This window comes from Peromyscus californicus, unplaced genomic scaffold (genome assembly GCF_007827085.1).
Source record: "Peromyscus californicus insignis strain IS unplaced genomic scaffold, ASM782708v3 Scaffold_24__1_contigs__length_46423439, whole genome shotgun sequence".
NCBI lineage: Eukaryota > Metazoa > Chordata > Mammalia > Rodentia > Cricetidae > Peromyscus > Peromyscus californicus.
In genome coordinates this window covers 9,797,781-9,811,295 of record NW_026294535.1, presented here as the reverse complement: position 1 = coordinate 9,811,295, position 13,515 = coordinate 9,797,781, and positions in this window count along the sequence as shown.

Sequence of the window (13,515 nt, the reverse complement as noted above, 5' to 3'; positions counted from 1 at the left end):
CACAGTGATGTCTTAGGTTATAGGAAGTGTCGGGCTGTGTTGAAGAAAAAAATGTGAAGATACTTATTCATTAGAGACTCTCTAGATGAGTGTGTGTATACCTCTTGGAGCCTTGGTTTCCTCACATGTAAAATTGGAGTAACAGATGTGATAACCACACGAAGTTGTTGTCAGGGCCACATGAGTCACTACATGTCAAGAGTTCAAAATATTGTCAGGCTTAAAGTGTCTTTAAAATTATTTTTCTGAATAAAAGCAATTAGAGTGACAGTTCTGAAAGTCTCCCAGCCCATTATTCTCCAGCTCATTTCTATCAAGTTATGTCTTGTCTGTCCCCCAAACACTGGCTCTTCTGTGGGCTCCAGGAAGGACCTGGGATCATCTCAGCAGAGTGAATTCTGGCTCAGCTACTTTCTTAAGTTACATTTTTATTTATTTTGTGTATGTGTGCATGTGTGTGTATAGCTACACTGTGCTATGACACTTGCATGGAAGTCAAAAGACAACTTCCTGGAATGAATTCTCTCCTTCCATCATACGGGTTCCAGGTATCAAACTCAGGCTGTCGGATGGAAGCTAACCTTTGGCCACTGGGCCATCTCACTGGCCCTGCCTTGGCCAAGCCTAACTCATCGCTGTTCACAGATGCACTCCAGCTCCCCTTCTGTATCTGTAAGATGAGAACTAATGCATCTACAGCAGGCAGCATTAATGGCCCTTAAATGGGTCGGTCCATGGAGTGAACTAGTACAGTGCCTGGAAAATGGGGAGCCTCAGAAAATGAGAATTCCCAGTGAAAAAATTCTGCTTTAAAGAAGCATTTGGTCTACATCTATTGAGATGGCCAGCAATAGAGAATCACAAGTCAGAGGTAGCTCCTCCTCCTCACACACTTCAGTGCCCTGAAAGTTAAAGAGCCTCCAGAAATACATTTGATGTGGCCACATGCCTAAGCATGCTGAGGTAAGGTGGGCACTCCTAAGCATGCTCAATTTAAGGCCATGGTTCAAGAATGAAAGGTGGCAGTCCAAAGGGGCTGGTTTTGCTCTGTGCTCTGAGGAGATTGTCACTCTGTGTGCAACAATGGAGCAGCTCAAAGAGAGGGAGCAAAGAAGGGCTTATTATGGGAGCTGGGCTGTGTTAGCTGATTTGGGGGTGAGCTCAAGGAAGCAGGAGCCTATGTTACATTAAAACTGTAAGAATGCAACGATGTTCAATGGTTTCGTCTATTTATATTTCATGGGCAGAAGGATAAAAACAAGGCCAAACTTAACACTGAAGAAGCAGCAGTCCCTCCTGTTAGCCAGGAGAGGGGGGTGTTTGGTCATTTTTGTAGCTGTTCGTCTGTTTTTACCCTTGTGTGGACATAATTATAGAATTGTCTCTCTTCTTTTTTTTTTTTTCTTGTTCCATTGCATTCTTGAAAAGCCTCAAGGTTGATAATAATACTCCTATCCTGCTTATGCAGATAAAGGGAATAGAATAATCTTACTCATAGAAATAAGCCGTCTACTAGCTGTCAGCTGCAGGGGAACTAACTGTCTCAGTTTTCCTAGCACTGAGAGAGTTCCTGAGACACAGGACTCTTAAGGGCTAAAATGGAAAGAGTCAGAGGTCAGCAAGGCAGAGCTTGTCACCCCAGCTGCTAAGGCTGCCTGCTTTTTTTTCTCTGCCTTCAGCCCTTCGACATATCTTATGAATTACCTTATACACGAATGATGCTGTGACTCATTTGTCTGTATATGAGGTTGTAAGCAAGTTCCTCACTGTCTCTGAGTCCTGATGAAATTGGCTAAGGGAGGCCTGGACACACCCAAACATAAACTCCTGCTTAAGGTGTTCCCCAAGCCTTCCATTAGTAATTCTTAGGAATAAGAACCGGCCCTTCCGAAAATGGAAATGCCCCAAAGACAAATCATCAAGTTGATATCACAAACTCAAAATCTCCTGCACGGGACTTGAGTGTCCCTTGCTAAAGCAAGTGCAAGTTTTCCAAGTTTTCCAGCCCACACCAACTTCCAAGTCACCTACACTGCTCCTTATCCCCCACAACCCAGATCAGACAGCCAGAGACTTTCTTTGCCTCCATATGCAGGGTCAACAGACCAATGTCAGCTAGAAGTAGATGTCAAGAATGGATCTTCAGGCCGGGTGACGGTGTCGCACACACGCCTTTGATCCCAGCACTCGGGAGGCAGAGCCAGGCGGATCTCTGTGAGTTCGAGGCCAGCCTGCTCTACAGAGCAAGTTCCAGGACAGGCTCCAAAGCTACACTGAGAAACCCTGTCTCGAAAAACAAAACAAAAAACAACAAAAAACAAAACAAAACAAAAAAAAAAAGGATGGATCTTCTCCCGGCTTCAATCCCTGTAGACTAAGGGATGGAAATGTCTGGGGCAGGACATGAGACTAGATAGGTGCTGAGAGTGGGGGACACGCATGGTGGCAAGAGTTGCTGCAACCACAGCTGTTCACAGCTGTTTTACAGGAAGACATCACAGCAGCACTCAAATGATAGAGCTGGAAGACCACCCGAAACTAGCTAGAAGCAACACTGCCTTCGCCTCATTGTGTTGGCGTCTCATAATTAGCCTCACAGAACTGCCCGCTCCTCAGTGCATCTGATGTCATCATGCACATCCAAATTCTCCACACCAGGAAAGAGGAGCAAACCCTGGAATCCCCTCTCCCATCTTAACTCACGCATAACGCTTCCCTCCATTGAACCCTCCCGGTTAGAGAAGCTACCACCCAGAATCCCAGCGATGCAGCTTGCTCTTGAGAGAACCACACCCTCCCCTTGACCTACATGTGTGCCTCTCTCCATTTCCTAATAAACCCCAACTTCTTCTTCAAAAAAAAAAAATCCCATGAACTCAGACGATAACATCCAAGAATAGAAATATGTACCCAATTCTTCCCCATCTCCCTTCCCACAAATCTTCCCACACACACACCACCAGTGAGTGGATCAGGAAGACAGACTGAGTCCTGTCTGTGACCAGCCACACAGTAAAGCTTCCTCTTTGGGTATGGGGGGTGGAGAGAGTTCAGTAGTACTGGCTTCTGTGTGAGTCAAAACCTTTACTTAATACTGTTGGCTTCCTCTTCTTTAAAATACGTTGGTATATGAGCTACCTACTGCATTCCAGTCCATCCTGGACTACAGTGTACTACCCATGTAGCCAAGGATAGACCTTGAACTTCTCTGATCTTCCTGCCTCCACCTCACGGTGCTCAGACTAGGCATGCATGATGATGCCTGGTTTTATTGATTTTAGTTTTGGGAAACAGGATTTCCTGTAGTCTAGGATGGCCTCGAACTGGCAATGTAGCTGAGGCTGGTCTTGAACTCCTGAATTTGAACTCCTTGAACTTCTGCCTCTACCTCCCAAGCATTAAAACTACAGGCCTCTGCCACTACACTCAGCTTGATTTTTTTTTTTTAATCTATTTATTTGGTTTTGTGAGACAGGGTTTCTTTGTGTAACTGCTCTGGCTGTCCTGGAACTCACTCTGTAGATCAGGCTGGGCTCAAACTCAGATCCTCCTGCCTCTGCCTCCCAAGTGCTGGGATTAAAGGCATGAGCCACCACCATGCAGCTTGAAATTTTATTTTGATAGAGTGTTATCTTTACTCCTTTTTCTTTTCTTCAGTATTCCCACAGGCTTCCTAGGCTTCTCTATGCCTTTTTCCTTCAGGAAATTCAAACCTGTAACGAGGTTTGTATTCCCTAGAGTCTATTGTGGCTTACAATTTTTTTTTAAACAAGATTTTTAAAAAAGGAAATTGAAAAGGCGGGGGGACCTGAAAGGTATTATTATGTTTCTGTTTACAAATTAGCAGACTAAGGCCTAGAGAGGCCTTGCCTGACGCAAGACAGCAAGGCCCCTCAAGAAAAATCAAGCCTAAAAGTCTAGCCTAAGACTCTCTCAGCTCTAAGGCAGTTTTCCCCCAGAGCTGGATGCCAATGAATCCCATTCCTCACATACCAGGGGTCTGGGATGAGGCCTCTGGACCAGATGTTGCTATTGAACTATGCAGCTGCCATTTGTAATTTCCTTTGCTGTCCCCAGGGTCCACAGTTTCATTTCACTTCAAATCCCTCAGGCGCTTGCCAAACCAATGAGACAATCCCGGCCTGAGGCAGGACCACTGAAATCAGATCCAGGGCTCTCGGTTAATCCTCTCTGCCCCTTCAGCTTAAGCCCTGGCAGCTGGGCTCCAGAGCAGCAGGAGAATTCTTAAGTTCCCTTGACTCCCCATCCCCTCCCCTAAGAAAGAATGTCCCAATAGACACACACTTGCCACCCTTTGGAATCCCTTAGGTATTAGAACTTTAAGCAGGAACTACAGATAGGACTTTGCATTTGACTCAGACAGACACCAAAATATTTCCCTGCCTGGAGTTCCTCGGTGAAGAAAGCATGCACAGAATGCACGTGGAGGGAGTGGCGCTGGAAAGATGCCCAAGAATGTGAAATCAACAGCCTCGAACCTACTAGCTGACAGGGCGTGAGCACAAAAACCTTCCAGAATAATCAAACCAGGTAAGATGTCGGGCCAGACGGGTTTCAGTGCCAGTTCCTGGGCTGGGTGGGTGGCACACTGCCAAGCACTCTCTCTCTCTCTCCTCTGTATTTCCTTGTGAAAAGAAGCTGATGGTGCCACCCTGCCCTTCTCTGTAGGGTGGTCCTAAGCATCGTGGGCGTAAAAGCGCCTTAGCGACTGGAAATCAACCACACGAGCATCTCCTGTCAATGTCACAGTGCAAGCTCCCAGAGCTGGTGATGGAGTTTTCAGACAGGTTTGCTGTGCATTCCAATTCTCTTCGGTCTTTGTTTTTTCTTCCTTGGTCCTTTGATCTCTCCTTCACATTGCTCCAAGTTGCCAAAGACCGGCCCTGTATGTGTTTCATAATTCACATGGTGCTCGGGCAGCATTCCGACCCAAAGAAGCAGTCCAAGGAAGTACAAGATCCCAAAAAGGAGGAGAAAAACGCTCAGCACAAAATGTTTTGTTTTTGTTTTTTTATTTTGTTTTTCTAGTTTAAAAGGAGATATCACATTTTAATAGAGAGGAGGGAAAAATCAGAAAATTAGAATTCAAAATTTAAAAGGAGTCAGTTCTCAAAAGATGGTGTAGCGATGGCCCATAAACACTTGAAAAAAATATTCAATATCCTTAGCTCTCAGGAAATCTAAAACTATATTGAAATTCCACCTCACCCCAGTCAGAATGTGAATGCCTATCATTAAAGAAAGTAACAAACATTGGTGAGGATGAGGAGTGAGACCCTTAGACTCTGCTGATGGGAATATAAATTAGTCCGGTCACCCTGAAAATCGGTACAGCTGGCCATTCCTCAGAAAACTAAAACTAGAATTGCCGTATGATCCAGCTCTGCGTTCCCTGGGTATAGCTGAAAGACTGAGACAGCACTGGACAGAAATACCTACATTGTGTGTTTCCTGCAGCCCTGTTCCCAATAGCCGAGTTCTGGAATCAGCCTGGGTGACTGACAGACTGCCACAGCAGCAGTAAAGCCCCAGGAAGGGAAAACGATGTCCCTCTGCTCAAGAAACCTGGGTAGAAACCTAGCACTAGAGTTGAGCAGGATCCATGACCTGCCTAAGGGACTGTCCCTCAGGACAGTAGGACAACCTGAGAAAAGCCAAGCCACCTGAAGCCATGCTGGAGAGAGACGGACTAGCTAGTCATTTTAATAAGACAACGGACTTCTTTCTTCTTCCCTGAGCTGTCCCTGAGTGTGGTTCCTACAAGCGGCCAAGACATTCCTTGGGTGGGCTCACCTGAGTTCGGAATTTCCCTTTTTCTTTTTTCCTGTGTGCTTCTTTCTGATACTGGCCAGAACCTAAGTATGCTTTTGCTGGTACTCTGGACTCCATCTTTCAAGTCCCCTCCCTGCCCTGTGGCTGCCAACTGCCATGCAGACCTCCATGCCCGCTTAACTCAAACTGTGTGGCTTTTTTGTTTCCTCATCTCCATTCTCCTCTTCCAGGCAGCTTCTGAGATTTACAGCTTTCCTGCCCTGGGCTTTCTTAAATTATGTTATTAACAAGACTGTGGACCCAAGTGGGAGTCCCAATTTCTCTGGATCATTTGGCAAGTTCAGGAGAATCCTAAATCTCTGCTAACAAGATGAGTGGATTAAAAAAAAAAAAAAATGTGCCAATGGTCATTCCTAAGCCAGCAGAATTCCTAACTGCATTCGAAATGACTACTCTTATACCCACAGGTAAGTATAGCTCTCACTCCTCATCCAAGAAGCTTCTTTTAGCAGCAGATAGAGACCATTATAGAAAGCCCCAACTGGTCAAAATGCAGAGAACGACTGATTGTAAAGCAGCCATCCCCAATGGATACAATCTAAAATATACCCCTACACCTAAGACTCGGGGTATATCACAGAAGAGGGGGGCAGAAAGGACCAGGATGTCTGCTGAGGTAGTATCGTCGGCATATGGCAGAAAAGCTGCACCATGAAATCTTAACAATATAGTCGCCTCCACAAGACCCACACACTGGCAACATGCTAACATGGATGTGAGAAATGAAAAAGATCTCACAAGGCACCACCTCTAGGTGAAGAGCTACAGACAAGTAAAGACAGCTGAGAGAGTCAGTCAGAGCCTGTCTTCTCCAGGGATGAGCCCCGTGACAGGTGATCAAACTTGTAAACACACACACACACACACACACACACACACACACACACACACACACACGAACGACAATGAACAGACTCAGCAGGCTGTGTGTGTTTATCTGTAAAATTATACATATATGTGTGTATAATTTATATATAACAATAATAATTAAAGAGACTGAAGAAATGACTCATCATTTGAGAGCAAAGACCATCTATACCTCCAGTTTCAGGGGAGCCAATGCCCTCCTCTGACCTCCAAGGCCACTGCATCTGCATGCACATGGTGACTAGGTATACATGCAGGAAAAGCACTCATATAAATAAACAACAAACCAATAAATAAAACCCACAATGCAGAACCCAGGTGGTTGCTTCCCTACTCCGCAGTCATGCACTCTGCTAATCACAAATAAATAAATGTAAGGAAGAAAAGTTAAAAATAATGGTAATGATTAAATAAGAGGTCATAAACTTGAGAGGGATCGTGGGGGACAGGGGAGGAGCTAGGGGAGAGAGAGGAAGGAGTAAAGTGATATAATACAGTACTCACGTATAAAATTCTCAAAAACTAATAGTAAAATGTATCATGTGTGCACAATGTAGTTTTATTCAGCTCTAAAACTGTATCCTTGCAGGGAAAAAAAAAACAACTGGAGATCATTACAATAACAGAAGTAAATCAGACTCAGAAAGATTTATGGAGTTAACAGGTAATGTAGACCCAAGCAAGAGTTGTTCGGCTTTCGGTTTTGTTTTTTGAGACAGGGTCTCCTAGTAGCCCAGGCTGACCCCAGACTATGTAGCAGAGGATGAGCTTGCTATCCTGAACCTTCTGCCTCCACCTCCTAGAATACTAGGATTACAGGTGTACACACTACGATTCATAACAGACTGGATGGAACCAAAGTTATAAATCTGCAGCTTAGAAAGATAAAATCATTACAAAATGTCTCAAGTATTTGCATATCTTCACTACACAAAGATAAGAAGCCGTTTCTCATCTTTATGTAAAGCTTAGGCCAGACAAAGAAAGATCCTTAGGAAATATAATTCGCCTGTTGTTCCCCACATTCTATACCATCTTCATCTGCACAGGGGTCAGTGTTTTCTGGGAACTGACCATCTTGTTTATTAATAGCACAAAGGACTAAGACCTTTATTTATGTGCCGTCCTTCTGATATGGCCAGATTTAGTTCACAAATACCCCCATGCTCTAAGTTTCCATCACACCCTTTCTGTTCTAAGACTTGGAACTGCACCCATCGACAGGTGACATTTTGTACGTGATCAACACAGACCGATTGTGTAATATGAAAACCTTTGTCCCCACAGTTCGACTGCGTAACAGCTTGTCTCCCTACAGATTTTTTTGAATTTTCTTAACTTTCATTAATTAGAATCATGCAACACAGTGGAGGAAAAGAGACAGAGAGAAAAAGAAAGAAAGAAAAAAAAACTTTCAGCAACACTAACCAGCCAGTTTGTAGTGGAATCTGCATTTGGCAGCAGAATCTTGGACCTATTCCAGCTCAGGAAATACCAACGAATGTGCCAGAGACAGACTTAGCTTTCAAGGCCAGAGGGGCCCATGGTGTTAGGAATGCAAACACTGGGTTTCAGAAATCAGAAACTTTCTAACTGGCCACCAGATGGCCTCACTTTTCAGAACTATGTTTCAGAGTTTGATTCTAGTCCCGTAAGCTCCGTGATGAATGATTTCAAAGCCATAATCTGAAAGTGACAGACTTTCTAGTTGAAGGTTACCAATAACAACGGAAGTATCTCTTCCTAGGGTCTCTTGTGGGAAAATAAAATAGATGCATCTTTAAACTGATAGATCTGGATTTCTTTCTTTTCCTAGCATTACATACTTTGGTTGAATTTTCTCGGAATCCTGCTAATATTATTTTCAACCTACCAGTTAATAGGAATATTCTCATATTTCAAAAATTGCTGTGATGCCAAAGACATTTCAATGCATCATAAGTCACTTCTGAGAAAGGTGTAACTAACTGCAGGCTTCTGGGCCATCACCTGTACCTGTCACTCACTAAGTAGGTTTCTTCTGCTCCTTTTGGAGTGTGTGTGTGTGTGTGTGTGTGTGTGTGTGTGTGTGTGTGTGTAAGATTATAGCACATGAAAGAACAGGCTTCATTGGAAAACAATTTTCAAGTCCAGCATCAGTTTGATAGGAGCCCCTAATCATTCCCATTATTCACGGAGAAACATACTGCCCATGCTGGACCCCTGAATCTTCTTTCTTAATTGACAAGCATGAATGGGCAGCCCTATCGGCTTTCCCCACAGCCTGGCTTATCCTGAAATAGCCAACTATTTGCAAGAGTTCTTGAGAACACCAGTTGCCAGCACCTGGAGATTCTGGAGCCTGGGGGCTCTTTCAGTATACTATCTCCATTTTCCACTCCACTCCTGGCAAGGAAGGGTGTTACGGTTTGAATATCAAGTCTCCCCGGGAAACGGGCTCATGGGTCAAAGTCTTGATTCCTAGCGGTTATGCTGAATGGGGCAATTAGGACTCCAGGCTTGGCTGAAGGAAGCAGGTCTCTGGAGGAATGCCTTCGCAGAGTATATCATGTACCCAACCCTTTCCTGTCTCTCTGCTTCCAGAATGTCAGAAAAGTCCACTAGATACCCAGCTCGGGGCAGAAGTAGATCTTGACCAAGCCAGTCAGCACAAGTCATCCCTCGGCCACCAAAACTAGTATAAGAGCAGACACGTGACCCAAATCACTCTAGCCTGAGTGAATTTCAAGGCTCCTGCTATAAATACCCACATAAAAATAAATAAATAAATAAACAAACGCTTGCTGGTTGTATAGATTGTGCCTGTTATCCCAGAATTTGTGAGGCTAAGACAAAACCCTGCGCTAGAAAAAGAAAAACCAAAGGTAGAGGGTCGGGGTGTAGGGTAGAGTGTTGATCTGGCATGCCCCTAGGCTCCATGCTCACAGCCTCAAAGACAAAGATATAATCATTTTAAGGCCATTTTTTCTGGGGTTGGGGAGTTGACTCAGCAGGTAAAAGCACTTGCTGCTCTTGCAGAGGACCAGCTCTTGATCCCAACACCTACACTAGGCAGTTCACAACTTCTTGTGATTAATACCTTCTTCTGGCCTCTATGAGCACACGCATACACACATACACACACACACACACACACACACACACACACACACACACACACACACACTCATACATACACATAAATTAAAATATATCTTTTTGTTGTTGAGTTTGTTTTTTCAAGACAGAGTTTCTCTGTGTAGTTTTGGTGCCTGTCCTAGAACTCGCTCTGTAGACCAGGCTGGCCTCGAACTCACAGAGATTCGCCTGCCTCTGCCTCCCCAGTGCTGGGATTAAAGGTGTGTGCCACCATTGCCCGGCTTAAAATATATCTTTTTAAAGTCGTTTTTCTTTTCTTGTTAAATAAGAATATTGAAGAACTAACCTCAAGAGTTCAAAGCCATCTTGGGGTCCCAGTTTAGAGTGAAGATCATGGAAGAAGAGGAGGGATAAGCTATGTATTTGGTGTAAATAGTGTTGGCCAGCCAGATCACACCTCATGTGAAGGGCACCTACTTTTGGGTTCTTCAGTGACACAAATCCAAGAACATAGTGAGAAGCACTCACGGGAGTAGCTCACCTCATTCTTGTAAGTCCCATGCTCCATTCTAGTTGGATAACACTCATGCATCACCAACCATTCGAGAGTTTTCACATCATCCTTATGTGAGAATAATTGTCCTTTTCTTTTCTACACACATTTTAAAGAATTTTGTTCAAAAGGATTCCTGATGAACTGGGAAATCATTAAAAAAATACATATACTTTAAACACTCTGTTTTTAGCTTAAAATGTGAGTAACATTCGTTTGCCAGTTTGCCTGTTTGAGGCAATGGTATGTAGAGATGCCTGTTGCCCTTCCTTGTCTCCATCTCTTCAAAGGCACATGATGAAACTACTTCCTAGCTTGCTCTGATGTTGCATGTGCCTGAGCAATGAATCTCAAATACAGACTCGGGGGCCGCCTCCATCTTCTTCCTTTTTCTTCCTTTCTTTCTCTGTACGTAAGTCACAAATCTTTGTGTTTGACAGTCTGGGTGTGTGCACGCCATGGCAGGTGTGTGGAAATCAGGTGACAATTCTAGGTATTGGTCCTTGTCTTCTACTTTATTGGATACAGACTCTCTCATTTGACACTGTGTATGCCAGGTTAGCTGATCCATGAGCTTCCTGAAATTCTCCTTCTCCCCACCCACCCCTATCATTTCGCTGTAGGAATTCTTGGATTACAGATATGTGCTACCATGCCCAGAATGTCGCGGATTCTAGGCATCCAAACTCAGGCCTTCACACATACATAAATGTTTAACCTCTGAACCTTATCCCCAGCCCCACATGGGAATCTTCATGTTCTCTCCCATCTGTGGTTTGGCAGAAGAAGAACACGGCCATCTTAAAATCCACATGATAGAAATGTCAGAGCCAGAAGATGGAAGCAGCCTGGTGCTTGTCAATCAGGAACTTCCATTGAACTTGACATAACTGAGAAATTGATTATTGTATTAAGCCATTGAGACTTAGGGGTTTGTCCAGTATAGCAACAAGTATTGTCTTAACTAGTTGGCATTGCCTTAACTAATGACTCTTTTAAAATATGGGTTTCCTCATTGAAAACCTTTTCCATCTTTCTTACCCAAGTCAAACCCCTAACATACCAGCATTTCCCATTTAGTTTCTTAAGGTTTATACTTGTAAATTGTTCACAAAACAATAAGCTCAGCATCCAAATGCCACTGTCTCATCCTCATTTATGTTTTAGTGACATCCCTTGGGCTGAGTTCTTTCAACACATTCCATTTAGCTTTCATAGAAGCAATTATTTTTCCATACTCATCACATCAGTTTATATAAATATTTAATTAGGCACCATAAATATAGTAACAAACACAACTGACATAAACTGGTTTGGAGCCTATGGTTGAAGGAGCAAAACTCCCAGGGTACACCAGAGAAGTCAGTCACAAGCATCATCCTTCTGTAGACACCAGTCAATATATGTGGTACCACTAATGAATTAGTTTAGTAGCCATTGATCAACTGAATACATTGGGTTTAATTCCCTTCCTATTTCACTTGGGATTTTTTTTCATGTATCTTTACACACAAAATGATCCCACACCTTGACATTTTGTTATTTATATATCAGGTCCTAGTAGTGCCAACTTTATCAAATGAATTTGATCATATTATTATCTCTATATACTTTATTGTTTATTTGCTGTTTTTTGAGGAAGCATCGCAGGTAGCCAAGGCTGGCCTTGAACTCTTGATCCTTCTCCCTCTATTTCTCAAGCATTGGAATTATAAGTGTGTGCCACCATGATGTATTAGTTAAAGTTTTATTGCTGTGAAGAGACACCATGACCATGGCTACTCTTTTTTTTTTTTTGGTTTTTCGAGACAGGGTTTCTCTGTGTAGCTTTGCGCCTCTCCTGGAACTCACTTGGTAGCCCAGGCTGGCCTCGAACTCACAGAGATCCGGACCATGGCTACTCTTATAAAGGAAAACATTTAATTGGGACTGACTTACAGGTTCAGAGGTTTAGTCCATTATTGCCATGGCAGGCAGCATGGCTGCGTGCAGGGAGACATGATGCTGGAGAGGTAGCTGAGAGTTCTATATCTGGATTGGCAGGAAGCAGGAAGAGAGAGTGACATTGGGCCTGGCTTGAGCTTCTGAAACCTCAAAGCACACCCCCGTGACACACTTCCACTAACAAGGCCACACCCACTCCAAACAGGCCACACCTCCAGTAATGCCACTCCCTATGAGTCTATGGAGGCCATTGCCATTCAAACCACCACACATGCCTCGACAATTCTGCTTCCGGTGTTGGAACTCAAATTCGGGGTCTTGTACATGCTAGGCAAATGTTCTACCACTGAGCTACATTCTCACCCTTATTTCCATATAACTCACAAAGCATTGAGCATGCATCAGTTGAGGAACTTGTAAATAGAGTACGTGACTTTGGACTCTCTTTATGGGGAGAATTCCTTATTATTTCCCCCCAGGATTGTTGTTCTATTCAGGATGTTCGCTTCTTTTTTTTAGCATTTTCTCTCATTTACTTATTTGTGTGGTATGTGTGTACCACAGCACAAGTGTGGAGATTATGGAACTCACAGGAGTCAGTTCTCTCCTTCCTCTGTATGGGTCCAGGAATTGAACTCAGATTATCAGACTTAGCAGCAATCGCCTTTACCTCTGAGTCAGCTCAGATTTTTGTTCACTTTCTTTATATATTTTTTCCCTTTATTTTATGTGTACATGCATTTTGCCTGCATGAATGTCTATCCATGCAGTGCCCACAGAGACCATAAGAGGGTGATAGATCCCCTAGGATTGAAGTTAGTGACTGAGTAAGCCACCATGAGGGTGCCGGGAACTGAATCCAGGTCCTCTGGAAAGACAGCCAGTGATCCTTAACCACTGAGCCATCTTTCCAACCTCTACTTTTTTATTTATCCAGTGTATGCCTTTGGGAGGGGCTTGGGGGGAGTATGAACACGTGAGTGCAACGAGGCCAGAGGCGTTGGAATCCCCAGGAGCCAGAGTTACAGATGGGGATGAAACACTTGGCATGGGTACTGGGAGCTGAACTTGGATCTTCTGTAAAAGAATCAAGCACTTTAACCCCACAGAGCCATCTCTCCAGCCCCCAAATTGTTCACATCTTGAGTCAGACTTAGTCCAAGTTTTCTCAGAAAACCATCTATTTCATGAGGGAGACTTTCAAATGTGCTAGCATAAAG